General features: G+C 37.3%; 1 protein-coding gene and 1 non-coding gene across 3 annotated transcripts in view; one reads left to right on the top strand and one right to left on the bottom strand.

Moving 5' to 3' along the window:
* ARIH1 (ariadne RBR E3 ubiquitin protein ligase 1) overlaps positions 1–16,585 on the top strand; it is a 130,864-nt gene that overhangs the window by 32,519 nt on the left and 81,760 nt on the right. The window lies entirely within an intron of this gene.
* LOC121485915 lies at positions 13,298–13,404 on the bottom strand. The gene has a single exon (XR_005986419.1). It is a non-coding gene; the product is annotated as a U6 spliceosomal RNA (small nuclear RNA).

Raw genomic sequence — 16,585 nt, 5'->3', positions numbered from 1 at the left:
TGGAAAAATATTCCATGCTCATGGATTGGCAGAATTAATATTGTGAAAATGTCAATGTTACCCAGGGCAATTTACACGTTTAATGCAATCCCTATCAAAATACCATGGACTTTCTTCAGAGAGTTAGAACAAATTATTTTAAGATTTGTGTGGAATCAGAAAAGACCCCGAATAGCCAGGGGAATTTTAAAAAAGAAAACCATATCTGGGGGCATCACAATGCCAGATTTCAGGTTGTACTACCTGAAAAGAGATCTTAAAGGTTGTTCTGACCAACCACCTACCAAGCACTGGCTTCCTGTTAAGTAGTCCCTGAGTTTATATCTTACAGTGACTTAAATCCTCACAGCCACTTCTAGAAGTGAGTACATTTCATATTTGAACAGCTGTGATTTTGATTTTCTCCATATGTTAATAGTCTGTAGCTTTTTTTTTTTTTTTTTGAACCTACCTGGTTCTAACCTTTTCTCCTGATAGCATTTCTATGACTTTGAAGACTTGCTGAACATATTGGAGACTACCAATGCATTAAACTATATCCAGACTAACGTTTTTTTTGGAGGTAGAATCTAGAATAAAGCTTCTACTTTACTTATGGATTTTTGATTAGGAAAATTACTGGTCATTGGTATTTTGAATTCAGACTTGTGCTGTCTGCTCAACAAAGTTACCTGAGGTAGAACACTACAGAAGCACATGTACCCTGGTCAGTTAAATAAATGCAGAGAAGGCAAAGGCAGATCTACTTATTCATACCTTCATTGTAGACTTTGGACGGTTTTGTAGTAGTGAGTGAATAGGTAACTCATCTTAGTGTTATTATTAATCATGTTCTATTTATTTATTCTTTATTTATAAACATAAAGGCAGTTGCTAGATAATGTTAACTAGTTAGCTCTGAATAAAATGTTTATGCTCCTTTTTTAAAGCTTTGGGGTCAGTTTAAGTGAAGAATATCCTGGAATTGAAATGCAAATTTATCTTTATGAATCAGGATTTTCTTTTTTCTTTTTTTTTTTTTTTTATGATAGTCATACAGAGAGAGAGAGAGAGGCAGAGACACAGACAGAGGGAGAAGCAGGCTCCATGCACCGGGAGCCTGACGTGGGATTCGATCCCAGGTCTCCAGGATCGCCCTGGGCCAAAGGCAGGCGCTAAACCGCTGCACCACCCAGGGATCCCCAGGATTTTCTCATTTTATGTAACCAACACAAAATTTATAAATAAGTTGCAAGTTAAGGTCAATATGACTGAACTCTCCACCATAACCTTTGATTTAAAAAATAAAATTAACCCCAGTATTCTAAGACTGTTGATAAGACTTTCTTTAGGATTTAAAAAAATTGTTTGTGCATGTATTTTCATGGGTCAAAATTCAAAAGTACAAAAGATAAAGTAAAAAATCCCCTCCCTTAATGTCTTCATTACTTGACTTATTTTCTCAGAGGCAATCACTATTATTAATATCTTCATTCTTAATACTTTTCTCTTAAAAATAGAACCTCCACCCTTCTTTTAATTTGATTTTTATCTGTTTTTTGAGATCCTAAACATCATATTAGGATTATTTGATGAATTTCTGAGGCTGATGGGTTTTTTTCTGTCTATAAAGTTGTTTTATTAATTTAGGAACATAAAAATGCACTTTGTATTCTATGACATCTCTTGTAATCACTTTGGAATACTTAGATCTGCAAAAGTCTGAGAAAACTGAAACAGTGGTCAGGGTAAAAGCTCATCTCCTACTCGTCTTTTTCTGATAGTAAAATGAGCTAGAGAGGATACGTTTTCTCTCTGAATATTCACTTTCTCCATCCCCGGCTATTGGATGTGTCAAAGTTTAGACACTGTTTTCCCTAGCTCACTTGTTTGCATGTGAAACCTTGACAATTCCAGTGTATAGTAACAAATCTTTGAAGAGAGATTAAAAGAGTAGTCTCTCTCTATCTGACTGACTTCCTGGGGAGGCCTCTAGTGCTCTAGCTACCCCGTGCTTCCTGATTGGGAGATGGCTGTCTATAGTTGTTTTAAGAAGGGATTAGTACTGGGATACCTGGGTGGCTCAGTTAGTTAAGTGTCATACTCTTGATACTCAGCTCAGGTGTGGCAATCTCAGGGTGGTGAGATGGAGCCCGGTGCTAGGCTTGAAGCCTGCTTAGGATTCTCTCTGTCCTCCCTCTGCCCCTGCCTCCCCCTCTTAAAAAAAAAAAAAAAAAGATTAGCACCACTAGAACTAATCCTTTCTATAACTAAACCATATATATGAAACTTTTTTTCCAAATTACCGTAGTATGATAAAAGTTGAATCACAGGGTTATGGTAAGGATGTGGACACAGCCATAAGCTAAGGAAAAATTTCATCCAATCTCGGAATGGACCTTCAGATTCTTGCTGCTGTGTCTTTTAAGGTCATTGCTCAATTAAAATGCCTTCAGAACCCTAGGATATTTGGAGTGGGGGCAGTTGTTTTCTAAATTATGGTATTATAGTGGGTGGGAAGGAATGCTGGATGCTGAGAATGAATTTTTCAGGAATGCCTAGGTGTTTCTTGACTGCTAAAGGCCTCACATTACTTTGTAAAAATCTTGTTTATTTTAATTTCAGTATAGTTATCATATAATGTTATATTAGTTTTGGTATGGTATGTAATATAGTGATTCACCAATTCTATACATTACTCATTGCTCATCATGATAAGTGTACTCTAATCTTCTTCACCTATTTCACCCAGTCTTCTGCCCACCTCCTCTCTGGTACCTTCAGTTTGCTCTCTGTAGTTAAGAGTTATTTCTTGGTTTATCTTCTTTCTCCCTTATTTTTCTTCGCTTTTCTGTTTTTTTTTTTTTTTTTTAAATATTTATTTATTTATTTATTCAGAGAGAGCGAAAGAGAGGCAGAAACACAGGCAGGGAGAGAAGCAGGCTCCATGCAGGGAGCCCGACGTGGGACTCGATCCCGGGTCTCCAGGATCACACCTCAGGCTGCAGGCAGCGCTAAACTGCTGTGCCACCGGGGTTGCTTTTCTGTTTTTGTTTTGTTTCTTAAATTCCACACATGAGTGAAATCATATGGTATGTTTCTAACTGGCTTATTTCACTGAGCATTAGACACTCTCACTCTCACTCCAGGTTGCAAATGGCAAGATACCGTTCTTTTTTTTTTTTTTTTTATTTTTACAGCTGAATAATATTCCCTTCTTTATTCTTTCACTTGTCAGTAGACACTTGGGCTGCTTTCATAACTTAGCTATTGTAAATAATGCTGCAATAAACAGAGGGGTGTATGTATCCTTTTGAATGAGTGTTTTTGTATTTTTTGGGGTATATATCCAGTAGTGTGACTACTGGATCATAAAAGGTAGTTCTATTTTTAACTTTTTTTTTTTTTTTTTAAAGCTTTTTTATTTATTTATTCTTGAGAGATAGAAGGAGAGACAGAGCCAGAGACACAGGCAGAGACATAGCCAGAGGGAGAAGCAGGCTCCATGCACCGGGAGCCCGACGTGGGATTCGATCCCGGGTCTCCAGGATCGCGCCCTGGGCCAAAGGCAGGCGCCAAACCGCTGCGCCACCCAGGGATCCCTATTTTTAACTTTTTGAGGAAATTCCATCCTGTTTTCCAGAGTAGCTGCCCTAGTTTGCACTCCAGCAACAGTGCAGTATGGTTCCTATTTCTCCACATCCTCTCGACCATCTGTTTCTTTTATTTTGATTTTAGCTGTTCTGGTAGGTGTGAGGTGATATTTCATTGTATTTTGCTTTGCATTTCCCTGATGATTACTGATGTTGAGCATCTTTTTGTGTGTCTGTTGGCCATCTGTATTTCTTCTTTGGAAAAATGTCTGTTCATATTTTCTGCTCATTTTTAATAGGATTATTTGGTTTTTGGGTGTTGAGTTATATAACTTATATAAATTCTTTATAAAATATTTTGGATACTAACCCTTTTTATAGGAAATGTCATTGCAGATATCTTTTCCCATTTTGTAGGTTATCCTTTTTTTTAAATTTTTTAAAATTTATTTATGATAGTCACACAGAGAGAGAGAGAGAGAGAGAGAGGCAGAGACACAGGCAGAGGGAGTAGCAGGCTCCATGCACCAGGAGCCCGACGTGGGATTCGATCCCGGGTCTCCAGGATCACGCCCTGGGCCAAAGGCAGGCGCCAAACCGCTGCGCCACCCAGGGATCCCTGTTGGTTATCTTTTGTTGATTGTTTCCTTTGCTGTGTAGAAGCTTTCTATTTTTATGTAGTCCCAATAGTTTAGTTTTGCTTTTGTTTCTCTTGCTTCAGGAGACATATTTAGAAAAAAGTTGCTATGTGGGATGTTGGAGAAATTACTGCCTGTGTTTCTCCTCTACGATTTTTATGGTTTCAGGTCTCACATTTAGGTCTTTAATTCATTTTGTGAGTATACCTTTGTTTTGTATGGTTTAAGTCAGTGGTCATTATTTTTCATGTAGCTGTCCAGTCTCCCAACACCATTTGTTGAATAGGCTTTTTCCCATTGCATATTCTCTGAGACTAATGGGATCTTATCTTAGTTATAATGCATCAGTTTAATTGGGAACATTATGTAAGTTGAGTACTTGATTTTTTTACCAGCTAATACTTCTTTAGCTGCTATGCTAGGGGAATACAAATACTGGACGACTCTTTTTTTTTTTTTTTTAAGATTTTATTTATTCATGAGAGACAGAGGCAGAGACATAGGCAGAGGGAGAAGCCTGCTCCCCATGGGGGGCCTGATGAGGGACTTGATTCTAGGACCCTGGGATCACGACCTGAGCCAATCGCAGACTTAGCCACCCAGGCATCTCTATAAAAATGCATGTATAAATAAGTTAAAGTATAGTGACATATGTATCAATCACATATCTTACATACAGGGTTAGAGAAGGAATGCTTAATGCTGTTTTCTGGGAAGGACTGACAGTTCATGGTAGAAATAGGTCTGAAGCTGGGTTTTAAAAAATGAATAGTTAGAGCTCAATAGGCAGATGGGATAGGAGAAGCCAGCCGTCCAGTCAGAGGAATGTATAAAGGCAGAAGCTGTTAATAGTCTGGTATGGGAAGTAGTGTGGTAGGAGCTGGGGCTAGACAGGTGGGCAGTTTATGTATGAAAGGCTTTAGCCTAGTACTAAATGAGATGCATTTATCCCCTAGGACCTAGTGAAACAAATTAATGTAGGGTATTTAGAAAGACCACTTTGATGGAAGTATAGGGAATATATAAGAATAGGATGAAATGAGGAAGCAAGGAGAATAGTGAGAAGTCTGTTACAATAATTTAATCAAGAAATATTTGATGAGGTTAGCAAGGCTGAAATGGAAGGGATAGACACTCAAGTAAATTAGGAGGTAAAATCAGTGAGAATTGGTGAATTTTATTAAGAGACAAAACAGCTTAGTGGTTAAGTCTTTGACATCATATACAGAACTAAATTCAGGGGCAGCTTTGTTTTTTTTAAATTAATTTTATGACTTTGTGTCAATTTTAATAAATTCTCTTTCCTCATCTGTAAAATGAGTAGTTAAAAAATAGTTTAGCTGAAGCTTTAAGCAGCCTTCGTTTTGTTTTCAAAGATTTTATTTATTTGTTCATGAGAGAGACAGAGGCAGAGGGAGAAGCAGGCTCCCCGGGGGGAGGCTGATGCAGGACTGAGCCAAAGGCAGATGCTCAACCACTGAGCCACCCAGGTGCTTTCATTTAACGGACTTCCAGACTAATTGTTCCTCTTCATTTCCTCAGTAGTCAGATTTATTTGATGTCCATGGCAAGCTCTCAGGTAGTTGACCTTCCTAGATAAGCCAAAGTAAATAACAAAAGCCTCATACTTTATGGTGCCACTTAAAAAAAAATATTTTAGGGGCAGCCCGGGTGGCTCAGCGGTTTACGGCCCCCTTCAGCCCCGGGTGTGATACTGGAGACCCGGGATCGAGTCCCATATGTTGGGCTCCCTGCATGGAGCCTGCTTCTCCCTCTGCCTGTGTCTCTGCCTCTCTCTCTCTCTCTCTCTCTCTCTCTCTGTGTGTCTCTCGTGAATAAATAAATGGAATCTTAAAAAATATATATTTTAAAGATTAAAACATTTAATTTTTTTAATCTTTAAAGATTAAAGATTGTACTTTATTTATTTAGAGAGAGTGTGCTATGCTTGCACCAGTGGAGGGAGGGGCAGAAGGAGAGGGTGAGAGAGGGAATCTCTAGCTGACTCCTCACTGAGCACAGAGCCTGACTCAGGACTTGACTCCACAACCCTGGATAACGTACTGAACTGAAATCAAGAGTTGGGCACTTAACTGACTGAGCCACCCATGCATCCTGATGCTACTTTTATGAAATGTCCAAAATAGGTAAATCCACAGAGACAAAAAGATGATTGTTTGTTAGCAGCTGGGTGGGGAAAGGGAGAATGGGGAATGGCCGCTAATGGGTATGAGGTTTCTTTTTGGGCTGATGAAATGTTCTAAAATTAACGGTTGACAGATCTGTTGTCACAGCTTTGAATATAATCAAAACTACTAAATTATACACTGTTTTTTTTTTTTAATTTTTATTTATTTATGATAGTCACACACACACACAGAGAGAGAGAGGCAGAGACATAGGGAGAGGGAGAAGCAGGCTCCATGCACCCAGAGCCTGACGTGGGATTTGATTCCGGGTCTCCAGGATCACGCCCTGGGCCAAAGGCAGGCGCCAAACCGCTGCGCCACCCAGGGATCCCTAAATTATACACTTTGAAAGTGAATTTTATGGTATGTGAATTTTGTCTGAATAATGTTATTGTAAATACTAATACACATGCCACGTTCACATTTCTGCATTGTTCAGAATGTCATTTTATAATTCTTCTTCTTCTAGTTTAGGGTTCCATCCAGGATCATGCATTACATTTGATTACCATGTCTAATTACCTGCTGAAGTTTTTGAGAGGATACAGTAAGAAATGTATAAGTGGTTAGATCCCTTGGAAATGAAAGGGGAAATGTTTTTCCTCAGTCTTCCTTAAACATGGGGAATGAATCTACATTATTTTAGATGCATGCAAAAATAAAATGTTTGATTAGATTAAACATGGCTTTTTACAGCTTAAGCAAGGTAGCATTTTGAGATATTAAGGTTATGTTTTAAAACTAACTTTTAGAAATTCCTTGAAGTGTTAATTGTTTGAATGGATTTGAAGTAACAGAAGGGACTCTATATAAATTTTAAAGATACTGTTGCTAATTTTGTGTATGTTTTACTATATCTTGGTAATTGACCTAAATGACACAATTCTTTTAAGCCTCGAAAGTTATCTAGATGTGGTGCTAGCAACCATTTTTACATAGAAAGGGAAATGTAGAATGGTAAAATGCTGATAGATACTTTACTTTGTGATCCCAAGTTTACTTGAATCACGTAGGCCTTGGTATTACAGAAGCTTTCTGTGTGTAATGATTGCCTTAATAATTTTGGCATAGAGTCTTTGGATGTGAAAAATAATTCTGAATTTTTTTTTTAAGGATTTTATTTATTCCTGAGGACAGAGAGAGAGAGAGAAAGAGAGACAGAGACACAGGTAGAGGGAGAAGCAGGCCCGTGCAGGGAGCCTAATGTGGGACTCCATTCCAGGACTCCAGGATCATGCCCTGGGCCAAAGGCAGGCGCCAAACCGCTGAGCCACCCAGGGATCCCCATAATGTTGTATTAAAGAATAACTACTTCTAAAGAAATTGTGTGGCATGGTTACAGAAATGTCTGCTCTGTAACTGTTGATGGTATTAAAAATACTGATTATTTTGCCTATTGCAGTGTTACTATTTCTACTTGAAAAAAAGGAATAATAGGGAAATCAAAAATAGTTTGAGTATGTGTATGGGAAGATTGTAGACCTGAAGTTCAGCTATTTTGCTTAGAGAATATAGGTAGATATGTTCTCTTCTGGTTTTCCCCTTCCCTTTATATACCTTGATTTTAATTTTTATCAAGTCTGTCTATCTGGCCTTTGCCGCTGTGGCCCATTGATCTGTCCATCTGTCTGTTACAGTGCATATTGGGTACTTCCAGAAGTATGAATTCAGTGATGCAAAGGACAGGCGGGCTGCAGCAGCAAAGGTAGGACAGAATCATTCCAAAGACAAGTCATTAAAGGACCATTAAACACATATATGTGCAAGCACATTTTGGCAGCAAGTACCTCATTATTTAAGGGCACACCGATTATCCTGTAAATCTTGATGACAAGCCAATTTTGACATGACAAACAATTCTGATATATCCATTTATAAAGGGCACAGTTTTATTATTATTTTTAAACCAGAAGCTGATTTGGCACTTAGGCAAATAGAATAAATTAGTGTTTGCTACTATCTTTAAAAAAAATAAAAAAGCTGAATAATAGAAGAAATGGTTAAATGGAGGATAGTATTGTTATTTGCTTGATTCAAGGACCTGGTTGATTTTCAGAAACTATGACAAAGGACCTATTTGTAAAACTGGAAGGAAAAGGAGGAGGAAAGTAAATTGATCTGGCTATGCATGTATATTTTATATATTAATATTTATTTGTATGTCCGAGTCTTGAATATTCTGATGGAAATAATCTAAATTTTCCAGGTTGTTTAACTTCTTTAAGGAAGTTTAAGGATTTCTATTTAAATATTTGTACCATTTGCTTAGATATTTGTATCCATTTGCCTGCAAAATGATAGCAATTATGACACCAATACCTAGCTGCTTTTTTTTAATGCTATATTACAATGAGAGAGCAACAGCATTTTTTATATCGAATTCTAACACTAAATCAGAGGCAAGTGTTAAGAACTCAGGCAACACAATGCAAATGTTTGAAGAAAAAGAAATGGAAAGCTTACATATAAGGTAAAGTATGAGGTTGCTTATTTTTATTATTCTAGTGTTGGGTGACGAAGTGAGATTCTAGGGATAGCTGAATGATACAGATATTTGCATCATTTTATTTATTAATATGCTTCTAAAAGGAAGGGGCTGTGTTTTTCTACATAGGTTAATATGGTGCTTTTCAGGTATTCCCAAATGAAGAGACAGATACAAGTTTGTATTTGATTTTCAGTGAAGACTGCTGGGTTTTCAAAATGACTATAAAACCTAAGATCTTAAGTAGCTACGGCCCAAATTCTGGCCCAAAAGACTGAGGTTAGTAGTTAATACTAGAATAAACTGTATACTATATGGAGAAGAACTAGTCTGTATTCTCTTAAATGTGGAAATGTATTTTGTTTTTTTTTTCTTTTTTTCTTTTTTTTTTGGAAATGTATTTTGAAGTCTCATAGTATACCATAGTAGAAGTTTTTTAAATCAGTTGTGTTTGAAACAAGATGTTTTGGTGTTTGAGATGGCCCTTTTTTTGGTCTTTTGGAAACCTTTTTATTTATTTATTTTTTTGGAAACTTTTTTGATTAACTTTTTTACCTTCCTATTTTCATGTTTAGCCCCTTTTTCCAAATATATTTTATTTATTTCATGTTCTTAATAGATCATAAATAATTAACCTATTATAGTATGGCAATATTAAAATGAATATTTGTAACTAATTCTGAATTTTAGGGACCTGGATTCCTTCTAATCCTGACTGCCACTTTTGACATTTCAAAAGTAACTTCTACTTTTCAGGTTTTTTTCCCTTTTAAAATGCATGTGGTGGTGGTACCTTTACAAAATTTGGTTAATGTCTTTTTGAAAAGGGATTCTTAGTAATGGTGTGAAAATGGGAACTATTTAACTGGATCTAGATCATTGCTAAGATAGTTTTTTTTTTTTAAGATTTTTTTTTTTTAATTTACTCATGAGAGATACAGAGCCAGAGAGAGAGGTAGACACACAGGCAGAGGGAGAAGCAGGCTCCATGCAGGGAGCCTGACGTGGGACTCGATTCCGGGTCTCCAGAATCATGCCGTGGGCTGCAGGCGGTGCTAAACCGCTGCACCACCCGGGCTGCCCCTAAGATTAGTTTTTTAAAAAATAGTGTTCTTATGTCAACATATGTCAATCTACAGTTGAAATGTTTTATTTTAATTTTTTTTTTTTATTTATTTATGATAGTCACAGAGAGAGAGAGAGAGAGAGGCAGAGACATAGGCAGAGGGAGAAACAGGCTCCATGCACCGGGAGCCCGATGTGGGATTCGATCCCGGGTCTCCAGGATCGCGCCCTGGGCCAAAGGCAAGCGCCAAACCACTGCGCCACCCAGGGATCCCGAAATGTTTTATTTTAGAAGAAAAATGAGTTGTATTGGTGCTTTTTTCCTGTTTCCTAGTTTTTTCCTTCAGTATTATTGTGGATTTAAAAATTGTACAGTATTTTCTAATATGAACATATCGCTTGGTCATTTTCCCTGTTGCTGGCCATTTTTTCCACTCTGTATTGTGTGTCTCCTTCCTGTTGTCCCCTTTTCCTTTCTTGACCCAAAACCTAACCTTGGAAGTGGCCTTGCTGGACGTGGGTATAGACATTTACAGTTTTTATAATTAAGATGGAATTTTTTTCTTTTTTTTTCTCTTTTATGATTTTTTTTTTGTATTTTTTTATTGGCGTTCGATTTGCCAACATATACGCCCAGTGCTCATCCCATCAAGTGCCCCCCTCAGTGGCAAGGTGGAGTGTTTTCAAAGGTTGTTGAGTTTATAACAATAGTATGAACTGTCTTTTTTTTTTTGCACCTCTGCTGGCAGTATTAAGAATCTTGAAATTTTTATTACTCTGATAAAATATTACTTGGTTTAATGTATCATTTCTCTAAACTATCTTTTCATATCCTTTGCACCTTTTCTTAAGGAGTTCTTAATGTATGATTGTTACTGTAGCTCTTTTCTCCAACTTGTTACTTGTTTTAAAAAAATTGTATACACGCGTGTGGTAACAAATGAAAAAGTTATCATCTCTGAATGATTACATTTATAATTTTAATATACCTCTGTCTTTTCCAATACCTTTTGATATTTTCTCTTTCCTCTTTCTTCTCTCACCTTTGACAATCCCCTCTATGCCACCTATATTTTTATGTTATTAAAGTCCTTTTGATTTGTGATCATAGCCAAGTCTTAATTTGCTCATAGCTTGATTTTTTTTTTTAAGTGACACTATTGAACGATGTTCGTGTTTATGACAGTTCAACGAGTATATTAGGGTTATTACTTTTTTTTTTAAAGATTTTATTTATTCATGAGAGAGACACAGAGAGAGAGAGACATAAGGTAGAGGGAGAAGCAGGCTCCTCGCAGGGACCCCCATGCGGGACTTGATCCTGGATCCCGGGATCATGCACTGAGCCTAAGGCAGACACTCAACCCTGAGCCACCCAGGCATCCTACTTTATATATATATATATGTAATGTAGTATGTATGTATTTACTCACTTACTTTACTTACTTGGTATCAAGGTCATTTAGATTGTATTTACTCTTCTCTTGGAGGATTAGGATGCCCTTCCCACTAAGTTTCTTATTGTCCTCTTGAGTTGGAGCCTTTGCTTCTTAGATCTGTGTCTTTTTCTTGATTTAATCTCATTTGGCAGGCTACATCCTTAATTTAACTCCCATGTAACTTTTCTTAAGATATTACTCGTTGTGGCACTGAGTCTTTAACTTTCTAATTTGGTTGCTAGATAGGCTAGCTGAGAAAGTCTAGATTGTACTTTTTTTGAAAGATAATTGCCATCTGCACTTGCTGTTGCTAGTAAGTCCATTACTAGGACTTGATGGTTCTCGTTTCTTGATGACTTTTTAATGTCTTAGCCTTATCTCTTTATCCTTGGTTGTCTGAAAAGATGGGTTAAGTGTGTATTTTCTCATTGTGTTGGGCCTTGGTAGATACTTTCAACTGGAAAATTTGTGTCCTTTTAAAGCTTTGGGAAATGAATGTACAATACTGCTTTGGTAATTTTCCTCTCTCTTCTCTTTCTGGAATTCCTGTTAGATGATTGTTAAAAAACAATGGATAGTGGCTTAAATAAAAATGATAAAATTATATTAGAAAGATTGGAGGGAAGGTGAATGTAAGAGTGTTGAATCTTCATCATTTTCAAGGATGGTAATAAATAACATCTAAAATAGAAATATAACATCTATCTGACAAAAGTATATTATTTAGGATAAAAGTAAATACCAGAAGAAACAGTGAAAAGAATTTATTTTTTATATTATTATTATTATTTTTAATGATTTTATTTATTCATGACAGACATGGCGGGGGTGTGGGGGTACACAGGCAGAGGGAGAAGCAGGCTCCATGCAGGAAACCCGACCTGTGACTCAATCCCGGGTCTCCAGGATCACACCCCGGGCCAAAGGCGGCACTAAACTGCTGATCCACCGGGGCTGCCCGTGAAAAGAATTTAAAATGCTTGTGTCAGAGGACTAGAAATCAGTAGTGACTGAGATGTGGAAGAGAGAATTGTTAAACCTTGAGGTTATAACTAACTTCTAAAACTATGAATATACCCTAAATTTAAAAAATGTGTAAACGGGCGCTTGGATGGCTCAGTTGGTTTAAGTGGCTGCCTTCAGCTCAGGTCATGATCTTAGGGTCCTGGGATCTATTCCTATGTCTGGCTCCCTGCTCAGTGGAAAGTCTGCTTCTCCCTCCCCCTCTGCCCTTCCCCCTGCTCCTATTCTCTTCTCTCTCAAATAAATAAAATCTTAAATGTTTATTATTTTTTATTTTTTTTTAAAGATTTTATTTATTTATTCATGAGAGTCACACAGAGAGAGACAGAGACAGAGACAAAGGCAGAGGGAGAAGCAGGCCCCATGCAGGGAGCCCGTGGGAATTGATCCCGTGACTTCAGGATCACGCCCTGGGCCGAAGACAGCATGCCCTGGACCGACCACCGAGCCACCCAGGGATCCCAATCTTAAATGTTTAAATGGTGATTCAGTGCAACCCCATTATCAGTGGTTCACATTTAGTGATATCATCCTTCCTCCTTTTTAGTCCTTTACTTTTTTGTTTTTATTATGCACTATGTTAATATACTGAGTAAACTTCTAGCAGGGAGAGATGAGCATTACCAAGTCATTTTTTATCAGTCAGGAATACTCTTCCTTAATTGATGTTCTCCATACTCTTTATTTTTTTAATTTTTTTTATTTATTTATGATAGTCACAGAGAGAGAGAGAGAGGCAGAGACATAGGCAGAGGGAGAAGCAGGCTCCATGCACCGGGAGCCTGATGTGGGATTCGATCCCGGGTCTCCAGGATCGCGCCCTGGGCCAAAGGCAGGCGCCAAACCGCTGCGCCACCCAGGGATCCCTCTCCATACTCTTTGACACAAAAATATGGAACACTTCCTGAATTTGCATGTCATCCTTGCACAGAGGCCATGCAAATCTTTTCTGTATTGTTTCGGTTTTTGTATATATGCTGCTGAAGTGAACATTGCTATCTTCATTCTTTAAAATCCTCTCAGCAAATATATGTAGAAGTGTTCTTAGTCCCAGTATTCATTATGGACTTTCTGAAGGGAGGAAGGTTCCAATTATATATGCCACGTGTTCCTTTTTCATGATTCTTAGTCATTGAGCCTGTATATTTTGAGAATAATTGGCAGGAGAACATACTGCAGACATACATGGCCTATTACAGCTTGGTTATGAAACTTTATTTAAATGATACAGGAGTATATTTGTATCTATTCAAGATCATTTGGATTTATGGCTACTTTTTGAGCTTTAAAGAAATTTACAGTGGCTTTTTTTGATATGATCTGAGATACAAATTAAAACCTCTATACTCCTTTAAATAAGCACTGTGAGTTTTTGAAGAATCTCACTTAGGTTTATATTGTACAAATTTTTGTGTACCATACACATAGAAGTAGTGAATTGCTAATCAGAATGTCTATGACTTATCTATCAATAAGTGTTTTGATTTGCTCGGATGAAAAAGGAAGAAGTACTAGTTCAAATACGATGCTGTGTTAAAATTTATTATTAAGAAGTAGCTGGGAATGTGTATTTATCTTTTTTTTTTAAAGTGCTTCCAGAGGAAGAGATAACTATATATACAACACTTAACAATATTCATTTCACTTTGCAGAACTAATTCAATTTGGTATGCCATTTTTAGGTAGTTTAGGGATGGCTAGTGGTTGTGTTAAGTGAAGTGTGGTACTGTGAGGTCACTCTGATGTTTTGGTTGTGTGTTTGTGGAACATTTTAGTATGTGCCACAATAGCTATGTATAGAACACTAATACTTTGGGCTTGACAATTGGAACCTAGAGGTGAGCTTGTGAGTAGATAACTAAAAAGATTATTAAAGGGCAGCCCCGGTGGCGCAGCGGTTTAGTGCCGCCTGCAGCCCAGGGCGTGATCCTGGAGACCCTGGATCGAGTCCCACGTCGCGCTCTCTGCATGGAGCCTACTTCTCCCTCTGCTTATGTCTCTGCCTCTCATTCTCTCCCTGTGTCTCTATGAATAAATAAATAAAAATCTTAAGAAAAAGATTATTAAATAATTCTCCAACAGTTCTGAATTACTGCAAAAATAGTACAGTAACATAAGGTGGTCTATATAGAATCTTCATTTATAGTTCAAATTAGCTCCTTTATGCCAAGGTAATTTGGAATTTGTAGTTACCTGGTTCTTGGTCTTTCCTTTTGGTTCTTACCCTTTTAACTGTAGGATTTCTTTTCCCCTCAAAAGAGTACGGGGGATTTTCTTTCCCCCTCAAGAGACTGAAACCCAAGAAAATTGCCCTGAATGGGGCCTCATGTAGTAGTAAATGTTTAAAACTATAGGGCTGTGTTTGTTGGAGGTGACTTGGCTCTTGATCAACTAGATGCTGAAGTATATAGTGCTATGTTAAGACGACATTTTTTTTTTCCTGATATAAAAACAGAAGTTTTACCTAACATTTTGTTTTCACCATTTGTATAAATACATCCCTTCCATCACATGCTCCTGTTTGGTTTGCAGTTGAATTTTTACAGAATAAATCAAATGATTACACACAGTGATAGTATCTTTTCTTTTTCTTTTTTAATAGAAACATTTTACTTAAATTATTAAATTCTGATTAAACTCTTGACATTCTTCTAGAGGTGAAATCTTAACTCCAAATTTGAGATGACGTAGAAGAAAATAATTGCCCTCATAAAATGTATATACAAGGGCAAGGAAAGAATAGCAGAGCCAAATTTGAGATATTACTGTAGGTCGCTAAATGCATTCGTTAACGAGTTTTGGTACATCAGAATTATATTTGTAGTTCAAACACATGCTTCAGCACAGTTTCAAGTTAAGTATCATGGATCTCCAGAATTTTATTTGGTCAAAGCTTGTCTGTTAAATTTTTACTAATCTCCAAGAGATAGAGAGTTAAACTGTGAAATAATTTGCTACAGTAATCTTCCAAGAAGCATCTCTAGGGGGGAACGTCTCTGAACAACATAAGCTTCAACAATTCCCCTTCTCTTCTACCTTCCTTCTCAAAGGAAGGGTAGCTTAGAAGTTCTTATTTGAAACTCGAAACTTTGAGGATTTATGTTGTTTAGTTGTAAATTTGTTTTAAATGCATATAGTTTTTAAGCTGTTTGGCAATTCTGTGATTATCTTCCTCAGTACCTCAGTACCTCCAAGTACCTTTCTGTGCTGTGTTGGTTTAGAAAGCTGAAAACTTTCCCCATCTTTCTGCATTATCAAGAGGTATTTGTGGCAAAGGCAGCAGCTAGACTTGTGTATATCACCTGGCTTTCTGGGTATCTAGAGGGGCAGTTGTGGCAGTGGTTGAATCATCATCAGTGATGACTTCCTGATTCCTGCTTTCTATTCTTTGGATCACAATTGTCTGCCATTCTTGAATTTAGTGCTTCCATTGCTGGCTTAAGTAGGGAGAGCTCCTTGTTATTCAGTCTGTTGTGTTCTGGTGTCATTCCTTTTTTTTTTTTTTTTTTTCCTGGTGTCATTCTTGTAGACATAACCTTACAGCCCCACTCCTCCAGTCTTTCTACCAATTAATCATGGTCCTTTTACCAATTAAGCACGAATTCCTTTTATTAACTCCTCCTTTGCTCAAGATATCTTAAGAGTTTATACCCTTCACCAAGCCTTGAATGATCAAAGTCAAGAGCAGTCTTTTAGTGACAAATACTACTCTTTCATTTTGTATATGGTATTGTATGAACTTTGGATACATAATTTATTTTTGTATGTCATTGACTAAGCATTGATAGTGACTTTTTTTTTTTTTATGATAGTCACACACACACACACAGAGAGAGAGAGAGAGAGAGAGAGAGAGAGAGAGAGGGGCAGAGACACAGGCAGAAGGAGAAGCAGGTTCCATGCACCGGGAGCCCGATGTGGGATTCGATCCCGGTCTCCAGGATCGCGCCCTGGGCCAAAGGCAGGCGCCAAACCGCTGCGCCACCCAGGGATCCCTAGTGACTCTTAATATAAAGCTGTCAACGTACTTATACACCTTTTATGAGAAGAAAAATTATGCTTGAATTATACATGATAATTTCTTAAAAGGGAATCAAGTATTTAAATCTAAGGAGAATTTGGAAATGAAATCTTTTATGGTTAATATAACCAACTCTCAGAACTTTCTGTAGCT

This window comes from Vulpes lagopus, chromosome 2, assembly GCF_018345385.1.
Source record: "Vulpes lagopus strain Blue_001 chromosome 2, ASM1834538v1, whole genome shotgun sequence".
NCBI classification, from domain to species: Eukaryota; Metazoa; Chordata; class Mammalia; order Carnivora; family Canidae; genus Vulpes; species Vulpes lagopus.
The sequence above is the reverse complement of the archived record's forward strand: the minus strand, read 5'-3'. Positions and strand labels throughout refer to the sequence as shown.